At 39.1% G+C, this 11,628-nt stretch overlaps 1 pseudogene; it reads right to left on the bottom strand.

Moving 5' to 3' along the window:
- Positions 1 to 9,669: 9,669 nt before the first annotated feature.
- LOC113904554 lies at positions 9,670 to 10,714 on the bottom strand (annotated as a pseudogene).
- Positions 10,715 to 11,628: the final 914 nt, after the last annotated feature.

Raw genomic sequence — 11,628 nt, 5'->3', positions numbered from 1 at the left:
TACTTCTGCTGCTGTGTCAACTCTTGCCACGCCGGACCAAAGCTAAAGACACTGCCTCTCTAGCTTCTCCTCAAGGACCTGAGCTTCATTCGGTCATTAGAAGTTGGCAGAGATTTGAAAAGTTTTCTGACTGGGAATAATGCCATGCCTTTAACCTTTGGGGATTGAGAGAAGGAGAAACAAGGTACGTCTTCTGTCTAGAGTGACCACTGAACCATGGATGATTTATGATTTCTAGGAGAAAGGTGTCAAGCACTGATCGGCCTTCTTTAGCCTGTCTTTGGGTCTTCATGTTTGAATTAAACACACACAAGAGATGGGAAATGATGTAAACCAAAGTTACAGGGTGGTTTATTTGAAGCCAAAAGACCTCAGTCCTGTGTTCAGCTCTTTTCAGGTCACTAGAGTTGAACAGAAAAAAAAAAAAAAAAAATTCCCTTCATCCCTTCTAGGTTCTTTGGTCTAATAAATTGACATAAAACAAATTAAGAGGACAAAAAAAAATTTAATGTCCTATGTATGAGAGCCCCATAAAAATATGAGACTCAACAAAGTGACCAAAGAAGGCAGCTAAATTTGTGAAGAACTGACAAGACAAAAGGGTCTACTCATGGGGTAGTAAACTGGTGAAATAACATGGTTTATAGAGCCTTCTTGGCCCTAAGTTTCCTGTTTTTGGAAAGATAAGGATGCCTTCGACCCTCCTGGTACAGGGAGGGGAACTTTCACATGGGAGACTTATCTCCTGTTTTCAGGGGGCAAAGCAGGGTCAAAGTGTGCTTCTTGCACTGCATGTTTCTCAAGTATCTTTAATTCCAAGTAATCATTATACCAAAGTGGCATATTTTGAAGAGGTGTATTCTGTTTCCTATCACTAGTAAAGCTTTTTGTTTGGACTTTCTGTAAGTGACCCAGGAATCACTAAGGCCAAACGAATCTACAACTTACATGTTTGCTGAAACTGAGTAGTTTCTTTTTAGATTTTCCTGCTTTTGTAAAAGTCTGGAAGGTTTGGCTGAAGCACAACATCTCTCACAGTTGTGATGGCCCTACTTTGCTGATTCCTTGTACCATGCTTAACCTCCCTTCTTATAACCTTTTGGTTAATTTAACAACTTACAACTTCTTCATTCATCTGTATGTATTTATTTATCACATTATATGAATTTATTGCATATATATGTTAGAAGCTATGGAAACACGAAGATAAAGCTGTGAACGATAGCCTGTCTCTACATTCAGCAAACTAACAATTTAGTAATGATGACAAAGTAATATAATTGTTTTATTATCACAAATAATTGTTATAACTCAGTATTTATTGAGCCAATAGTGTTGGGAGGCATGGCAATACTAAAGAAGATAAAAGAATTTAACTTGGGAGGTCTGAAGGCTCCCCAGAGGAGGTGGTTCTCTAAACCAAGATCTAAAAGCTTAGTGGATGTTTTAAGGAGAATTGAGGAAACAGCATAGCGTCTCTCCAGAATCTTTGTGATTATTTCATATTCGCTTCTCTCTCTCTTATTCATGTTTATTTAATTACCATATTCATTCACTTATATTGGAAGATGGGTAAGCAGAGCTGATCTGCTTAGCATATATCAAGGGATTTCTGAAATTGAAGAGTGGGTCAGAGAAGAAAAACAAGTGCCAGCTTAGATGCCAGAAATTTAAAGCTTGCTACTAGGCCATTAGTCGGAGAAGGCAATGGCACCCCACTCCAGTACTCTTGCCTGGAAAATCCCATGGACGGAGGAGCCTGGTGGGCTGCAGTCCATGGGGTCGCAAAGAGTTGGACACGACTAAGCGACTTCACTTTCACTTTTCACTTTCATACAGTGGAGAAGGAAATGGCAACTCACTCCAGTGCTCTTGCCTGGAGAATCCCAGGGACGGCGGAGCATGGTGGGCTGCCATCTATGTGGTCACGACTGAAGTGACTTAGCAGCAGCAGCAGGCCATTAGCTTCAGGTCTGTTATTTTTAGGTTCCATTTCTTACAGCTGAAAGAGTTCAGGGTGGCCTGAAACGATCAAACTGGCTTAGAGGAGACACTCAAGGGGATTCATCAGCATAAAGCATCACTTGTGGTTATTTATACTGGTCCCTTTAATTCTGCTCCCTGAAGACAGGACTAAAAGAGCCTAGATTCCTTCAACTGGGAGCAATATATTTGACTCAGACAATCATCCTTGGGCAAAGTATTTAAACTCCATAGGCATCCTTTCCTCTATTCATAACATGCCAACATGTACACCTACTTATTGGATTGTTTTAAGAAACATCTGTAATTATACTAATTCTAAAGAACAGAGTAATGCATATAGTAAGTGCTCATTTATGTAATTATTTTAACATAATTACAATTTATGCATTTATTATCATAATTAGTAGTATTATATAGAAAGCAATCTCAACTCACACTTCAGCAGTCTATAAACAAGTGCTTTCCAAAATTCTTTGATAATACCACCAGCAGTTAAGAAAAGTAAACTTTAACACACACATGAAATTTATATACATATCACATCTATCTTTATATTGATATATTTTAAATTTAAAATGTACACTAAAGTATATTAAAGTTTAAAATGTATAAAATTAAAAAATAGAAATGAAATTCTAATATTTTTACCCTGCATATTGTATTCCTTGATGACACCCAGTGAAGGGGGCTTAATTCACTTGTACTCCCTTCAGAGCATCTAGCATATTGCTGAACACATAGTTCCTAGCCTGTCAGGCTCCTTTGTCTATGGAATTCTCCAAGCAAGAATACTGGAGTGGGTAACCATTTCCTTCTCCAGGGGATCTTCCCAACCTAGGGGTGGAACGTGGGTCTCTTGCACTGCAGGCAGATTCTTTACTATCCGAGCCACCAGGGAAGCCCAGTTATCCAAAGATGACTTGATAATATATAGTTGCTGCTGCTGCTGCTAAGTCGCTTCAGTCGTGTCCGACTCTGTGCAACCCCATAGACGGAAGCCCACCAGGCTCCCCTGTCCCTGGGATTCTCCAGGCAAGAACACTGGAGTGGATTGCCATTTCCTTCTCCAATGCATGAAAGTGGAAAGTGAAAGTGAAGTCGCTCAGTCGTGTCCGCTCTTCGTGACCCAATGGACTGCAGCCTACCAGGCTCCTCCATCCATGGGATTTTCCAGGCAAGAGTACTGGAGTGGGTTGCCAATGCCTTCTCCGAATATATAGTTATTTTGTGTATATAGTCTAGAACCAGCAACCCTTTGAAAGATGTAATTCTTCATTGCAGCATTCATGCATTTCACAAGTATTTATAGAATATATAGTTAGTAGTCTATAAATACTTGTGAAATGTATGAATGCTGCAATGAAGAATTACATCTTTCAAAGGGTTGCTGGTTCTAGACTATATACACAAAATAAGTAAAGAGATTTATATTCTTAAGTCTCTTTCATACTGTATTACGATGATGTAGTAGGATATTTGAAGTTACAGGGCAGCCTTTCCTTGGATTAGGTTGCATTTTAATTATTTTAATCAAATATGTGTGAATTTTAGGACACCAAATGGCAAAGGACACCAGAGATTGGCCATGGGACTTCACAGGCTTTTTGCTCACTATGTGATGTCTGAAATACTCATATGCTATCAACACTGTGGCCATTTATCTGCCTGGCAGTGGTCAACTTTACCAGAAGGATACTGGGCTCCAGAAACAACAGGAGTCTTTTGTACTTGAACCCCGATGATGACACATTGGTTGTTCCTGCTCCAAGTTTCTCCAGGTTCCCCCAGATTGCTGATGTTATAGACCATTTTATTCCAACCCTCTGGCAAGATTGTAGACTAGATGTAACTGCTAGTAAAACCCCTGTAAGACTTTTGCCCATATTAAGAAGTACTATGATTTTCCTTGACGTTATTTGGAAATGAAAGGGCACACACAGCTGTGCAAGTATAATTCACTCTTCTTGGAACTACTGTGAATATATCTTAAAGGAAAAGTCACAGTGATTTTGATGGTCATACTTTGGTTACCAAAACAAAATGTCACAAAATATATTACTTTTTTTTTTTTTACTTTCCTAAGAAAGAAGAACACATTGCTAGAGGGAAGCTGCAGGATGCTCAAATTCTATCTTAAGAGTTTCCTCAGGAACTCTGAAACATATGATAGAATGACAGACTAGACTTTCCCATTTCTGTGGTGAGTGATGTGCACTTCTCTGGTATTACAACCAAATGTGGCTTCTCATGGTCTCAGGGATTTCTGCATTTTTTTAAAGTTATCTTCTCATAACACATCTTCTACACAATGAGGACAAGGAATAGAATAACTGTAGTAAAACCTGTTCCTTAGGGCAAAAGAGAGTGGGAATGACCCCATAGCCACTAACCAGTAACAAACATTAACTCTTGCTGGATGGGAGCAGCAAAGATGCCCCACTCTGCCTGCAGGGCCAATGGTTTGGTTATTCAATATGGTAGCTCTCTTGGAAAATCTCCTTGCCCATCACACTCCATGCTTACAAATTTGCCTTCTGAGGGGATCATCTCTAAAGTTTAAATTCAGGTTGATGTCCTTCCTAGAGGATGCATGACTTTTACAGCCTACTGTATTTCACTGTGAGTCTGAAGGTGCAGGATGAGAAGTATGTGAGGCAGGGGGAGATAATATTAGTTTTAAACAAAAGCTATCTTTATGTCAGGTCTGTTTCTTTGGATATAGAGAGATTCCTCAAAAACCAGGCTGGCATCCACCTATTTACTTCCAGTAAATTTACTTCCTATTTACTCATTCCTTGAGTAAAAGAGTCAAAGATCTCATCTAGTCCTCGCGTGCAGATTCTCATCATTTACTTTCTGGTCCCTGTGCTCTGGCTGTTCTCTAAACTTAGGTCACTGACGGCTACTTAAAGGAATGTAAACCACAGAGTTTGACTAGAAAGACCACCTTCCTAGCCTGCTCTTAGTCCTCTTATTTTTCTGAACACTAAGGCTGCAACTTTGCCACAGCTCATTGTAACAGTTCAATACAGGGGAACAGAAATGGTTGTTTTTCTTCAGTTTACAAAAGGACAAGTTATTGCAGGGTTTCACCTTTAGAAACTCCTATTCTTAGTTTAAGCATTTATACATATAGCAATCTATCCTTAAGGAAAATGTGCATAACTTCTTGTTTCAGTTTGGATAAAATTTGGTTACTAACACATTTATAGAAAAGAGAAAATTATTTTTTTTAAATAAAGGAGACCTGAAAAAGCCTTCAGTGGAAGTAGGGGCCAATGTTTCTGGGAGAGCCCTGGAGGGACTCCAAACTCAAGTAGGAAACATAGCATTTGGAAGTGCACAGACAGGCATTTATCTTCTGAAGTGTCCTGACTTATCCTCAGGCATGCAGGTCAATGCCAGTCTTGAAGTTAGCCTTAATGGCAGGGATAAAGCCCAGATGTTCTTCACAGAAATTGAAAGATCTGCCTAAGGATAATTATGGTTTCTAATGGGAATATCAACAAGCCAGGAAAAGGTCTTATATTCTAATCTCTTCTGGAGGAGTGTCATAGAATTCTAAGATTGCCCTCATGACTTCTGCCTCCTAGTGTAGTGTCCATGATTAGGGTACATTATATAATAAAAGAGGTTTTGCAGATGTAATTATGGTTAATCAGATGATTTTGAGTTTCAAACTATGAGAAGCATTTGATGTGAAAGAGATTCTCCATTTCTGGATGAATACACATATTAAGAATGCAGACAGACTTTAAGAGCTGAAAGTGGCCCCCAGCTGACACTGTGAAGAAAAAAAGACCTCAGTTCTACAAGTACAAGGAATTGAATTAAACAAACAACCTGAAAGAACTTGAAAGTGGATTCTTCCTCAATATCTCTAGACAAGACCTCAATCTGGCAATCCCTTGATTTTGGCCTATGAGACCGAGAGAGTCATGTGAGGCCTGACTCTGATCCATGAAAACTATGAGATAATAAGTTTGTGTTATTTTAAATTGTTAAATCTTCAGTAATTTGTCATGAAGCAAGACCAAACTAATACAAGTATGGAAATATGATCTGCCATTTTCTTGGATGGTACACTCCAGAAAGAATCTTACCATGTACACAGTGCTCGAGGTAATTTCATCATTTAGTGTGAGGCCTCTTCAAAACATACCCAATGGTTAAGAACAGTTCACTATCAATGGCAAGTGAAGTTCAGATCAGCTTCCAATAATAATCCAACATTATTATTTATACTAACAATCTCATTTATTTAAAATCTGAAAAGATGAGGTTGTCAAAGTGTTGCACTCAATATGCCAGCAAATTTGAAAACTCAGCAGTGGCCACAGGATTGGAAAAGGTCAGTTTTCATTCCATCCCAAAGAAGGGCAATGCCAAAGAATGTTCAACCTACCTTACAATTACACTCATTTCACATGCTAGTAAGGTTATGCTTAAAACCCTTCAAGGTAGGCTTCAGCAATACGTGAACCGAGAACTTCCAAATGTACAAGGTGGGTTTAGAAATGGCAGAGGAACCAGGGATCAAATTGTCAACATTAGTTGGATCATAGAGAAAGCAAGGGAATTAAAAAAAAAAAAAAAAGCCTATTTCTGCTTCACTGACTACATTAAAGCTTTTGACTGTGTGGATCACAACAAACTTTGGAAATTCTTAAAGAGATGGGAATGCCAGACCACCTTACCCATCTTCTGAGAAACCTGTATGCAGGTCAGGAAGCAACAGTTAGAACCAGACACGGAACAGACTGGTTCCAAATTGGGAAAGGAGTACATCAAGGCTGTATATTTTCACCCTGCTTATTTAACGTATATACAGAGTATATCATGCAAAATGCCAGGCTGGATGAATCACAAGGTAGAATCAAGCTTGCTGGGAGGAGTATCAACAACCTCAGATATACAGGTTATATCTGAGATATAAGCAGATGATACCACTGTAATGGCAGAAAGTGAAGAGGAACTAAAGAGATTCTTGATGAGGGTATAAGAGGAGAGTGAAAAAGCTGGCTTAAAACTCAACATTGAAAACATGAAGATCACAGCATCCAGTCCCATCACTTCAAAGCAAACAGAACAGGGAAAAGTGGAAGTAGTGAGAGATCTTATTTTGTTGGGCTCCCAAATCACTGTGGACAGTGACTGAAAGCATGAAATTAAAACACCTGCTCCTTGGGAGGAAAGCTATGACAAACCTAGACAGACAATGTACTAAAGAAGCAGAGACACCACTCTGCTGACAAAGGTCCGTCTAGTCAAGGCTATGGTTTTTCCAGTAGTCATGTATGGATGTGAGAGCTGGACCATAAAGAAGACTGAGCACTGAAGAACTAATGCTTTCAAATTGTAGTGCTGGAGAAGACTCCTGAGAGTCCCTTGGACAGCAAGGAGATCTAACCAGTTAATTCCAAAGGAAATCAGTCCTGAATATTCATTAGAAGGACCAATGCTGAAGCTCCAATACTTTGGCCACCTGATGCAAAGAGCTGACTCATTAGAAAACTGACTCTGATGCTGGGAAAGAGTGAAGGCAAAAGGAGAAGGGAAGGGCAGAGGACGAGATGGTTGGATAACATCACAAACTCAATTGACATGAATTAGAGCAAACTCCAAGATATACAGTGAAGGACAAAGGAGCCTCTGTGCTGCAGCCCATGAGGTCACAAAGAGTTGGATATGACTTAGCGATGGACAACAACAACAATAATGTTATTAATATAAGCAATGTTTAGGAGACCAAGGTTCAGAAGACATTTGAGGAAAACTAGTAGTACAAACTAAAAGTTCTGAGATGAGCAAATATTTGCATAAGAATAAATGTATATAATTTAGAGAATAAGAGACAACCTTCAAAAGTTTAAAACTAGCAAATTCAAAGGGATTTGAAAGGAGAAAAGACCAGTATAAAAAGAAAACAAAGAACAGAATGCAGTCCTTGAAAAGTCAAGTTATGGTTGCTGATCTTTTTTAAAAAAGTCATTAGAAAAAGCAAAAATAAAGTTTAAGGAATTCTCTCAGAATACAATGAAAACAAAATAGAAAGAGATTGAAAAAAATCATGTGGCATGATTTTCCAATTGATGGAGTGTTAATAAAAGTTAAGTTTTTTATTTTGACAATTAAAACATTGTATCCACAGGTTAGAAGTCTATATTTCCTTCTCTACTTGTTCAATCATGCTACCAAATTTTTCATAAGCACAATTTACAAACTCATAATTATACAAATTTGATAAATTGTTCTTTTTCATTTTTAGAATTACTTAAAGCCCATTAAGACTTCAGTAAGAGAAGACAATGTTAAGTGCTATCTGGTCAGCTTTCTCATACTGGGATTAATTTTTTTTTCTCTCACATTCTCCATTCTTCTGATGTATGATTCCCCTGAGAACTGCTCCTCCTCTAAAATCACAACATCCAGTGTCTCATTCTCTGACAACATCCTTCCATATTATTCTCTTTAGTATCCTCAACACTCTGTACCAACATTTCAAAACCACGACTCTAGTTCATTTCCTACTATCCACCACACCTGTATTCCCACTATTCTTAAGCAGCCTCAGCTTCCAAAATCCATTATCTTTCCCCTAGAATAACTGTTTATTCTCTGTCCTCATTTCTTCTACTGTACTTGCCTACCTAACTCTCAGTCTTAGGAGTGATTCTCAGTTGAGTGCCATTTCATGTCTTGCACCCAGTAAGCTGGAGGAAATAAAAAGAAAAAACAACTTTCAAATAATATTGGCTTGGTTAACTTCTTGTTGGGAAATTCTTGGGAAATCCTACTGCATTTCTCTACTTTGTTTGCTGTCACACTCTCCAAAATGACTCCCTCATAACTTATTTCTCCTTAAATTATCTATATTCTACCACCACTTTCTCTCAACTAATGGCCTTGCTCAATATTTTATGATAAATGAATATAATCAGAGAGTAGCTACTTTTTGTGCCACTTCATTTTTATGCATATGTACCCATACGTTGTACTCTTCCTCCATGACAATGAAAAAGACCCTTACCTTACCTGTGTCTAAGATCATTCCTTACTCACACTTTTTCTCTGTGTCTCATCTCCTCTTGTCATATTAGGTGTAACAGCTACTTGAGTTTTATCCTCTCTACTCTACATCAGCATTTTCTCCCTCCCTGCTGAATTATTCCCCCAAAGATACAAATATGTTCTGATATCACCTCTCCAATAAGTAAATTATTTCTTTTTTTTTTTAGATTTTGACATTTTAATTTCTTTTGAATACAAGTCACTTTTGCAAGCTAGGAGGCAGATCAAGCTAAGGCAGTCCAGTCCTCTAGAGATCCAGGCCAATTCTTAAAATCTTCAGCAGAATGACATTAATACAAGGTGTCAACAACAGGATTATAAACTCTAAATAATAACCATTCATCTACATTTTTTCCTTAGGAAGCAGCCAAAAGTCTAGTCCATAAAGGTATGATATAAGAACATTTTGATCTACACAGGACAGAATGATCCAAATTATATGCTGGCCAACCTATCAGTAGGCCAGATCAGAGCTGGCCAAGGATTGGTGTACAGAGAAGAGTGTTTACATTTTGAAAATCTGCTTTGAGATTTAAAAAATTCCTAGTTGTTTTTAATAAGAAAGCAAGTAAAAAAGATTATAGATGCACCACACTGATATTTGATTGTGCCAAGGTCTTCCACTGGAACACAAAGTTAAAGAGTATGGGGAGAAGACACTTATTTTCAAAATAAATTACTTAGTAATAAGAAATCTGACATATCGCATTCTTCCATTTGCCATAAGAACATTCTGACCATGAGGACTATTTAAAAGAATGCTCAACTCTAAAAAGGGTGGTGGCAGAACACTTTCCACTACAGAATAACCTCCCACTTTACCATACAATTAATTGCTACTCTCCCATGATGCATATTCATTCAGAAAAACTTTGTCAGGAGCTTTTTGCCAGGGCCAGAAAATGAAAAATAAGAGAATGCCCAAATGACAGTTACTTGTGAGCTTAGTTAACATCTTTCAGGATGGACCCATAAAATCTGGCCACTGTTTTGTTAAACATCTGCAAACTGCAGAACTCCTTAGCCCTTAGTCATAGTTTCTGCTCAATGTCTTAAAGCTGGGCTCAGTTCCATCTGTGACTCTTTTCTTCAGTGCTGGGGTGGGTGCTAGTCATCAAAGTCTGGAATGTCATCATAGGAGTATCCCTGGTAGCCTTTGGATGCATAGTAGGTGATGCGCAGGTGGTAAAATCCTGGCAGGAACACTAGGATGCCAATGATCAGGACAGGAACGGCCCGGTCTGCCCCCACCTTTGCTGATATAGCCTGCCAGCAGGAGGGAGCCTATGATAATGAGAAAGGCGCCAATCAAAAACAGCACTGTAGCGAGCGCAATGGCCTTATATGGGATCTTAGGAGGGCTTTTCTTAAACTTTAATAAATTGGATCTCATGACATCAGGAAAGAAGGAAGATTCCCACAACCTGCTGGCTTTAGCAGTGAGTTTCTCCCTGAAGGTCAATGTAGCCATCATCTGTACTAGAGAGTCTTTCACTTTGCTACTGGGAATTCCAGTAGCCAGGTTGGTACGAGACGGCATCATAACACGCTGACACAGGTGAATTTAGATGGAAATATCTGCTTTCAGGAAAGCGGCCAGCCGTGCCCCGGGAGGGTGAATGCTCCACACGGAGGACTCCAGCCTTGACCGGTGGAGAACCAGTACATTATTTCTTAACTCTCCTTCCTAGCTAAACTTCCTAAAGTTGTTCTGTAAGTTTCTGTCTCCATTGCCTTCCATCCCTTCTTTCATCCACTCCATGACAACTTCAATATCTCACTTCTCTGAGAACACACTTGAGAATGACTTCCTCGTGGCCGGGCCAACAGCCCCTGTCCTCACTTGATATCAGCAGTTTTGGACACCGTTCACCTATACCCTTTTTCTTGAAACACTTTCTTTGGGTTTCCTTGTGTGTCCCTGTTTTCCCTCCCTTCTTATTGGCCACTTCTCAGAATCTGTGGCTGGTTTGTTCTCAGCTTGACATCTAAATTTCACTCCAAGACTCCTTCTTAAATCACTTCTCGTCTTCACCTTCCCACTCTTTCCTTAGATGATCTCATTCAGTCTCACTGCTTTACATGCAAACTATTTATGAGTCATTTATAAATATGCATCTCAGGTATGACGCCTTCTGGAATATCTTACCACCTCCTGCATATTTTACTGCCTGCTTACCAGCAGCACTTAGGTGCCTCTTGGCATCACTATCATGCTACATTGTTTATCTCAACATTTTCATCTAAGGGGGCTTGAGTTTTCCCATCTCAGCAAAGAGCACCACCCACTGTCCGGCTTATATGACTTCTCTGTAGTCTTTCATTTACATCTGGCTTCCAGTTCATCTGCAAGTTCTATGAGCTCTATGTTAAAATATATCCCAATTAGGTCTAATTATCATGATTTTTCACTTCAACTAGAGCAATAATTTCCCAGGTAGTCTGATGCCCTTCCCACCCCTACCATCCATTCTCCACACAGTTGAAATAAACTCTTAGAATTGTGCATCAGACCATGTTCCTGTGCATCCATACCATGCCCAAGCCTTCCAAAGACTTCTCATCATGCTT

Source organism: Bos indicus x Bos taurus, chromosome 2 (genome assembly GCF_003369695.1).
Source record: "Bos indicus x Bos taurus breed Angus x Brahman F1 hybrid chromosome 2, Bos_hybrid_MaternalHap_v2.0, whole genome shotgun sequence".
NCBI classification, from domain to species: Eukaryota; Metazoa; Chordata; class Mammalia; order Artiodactyla; family Bovidae; genus Bos; species Bos indicus x Bos taurus.
The sequence above is the reverse complement of the archived record's forward strand: the minus strand, read 5'-3'. Positions and strand labels throughout refer to the sequence as shown.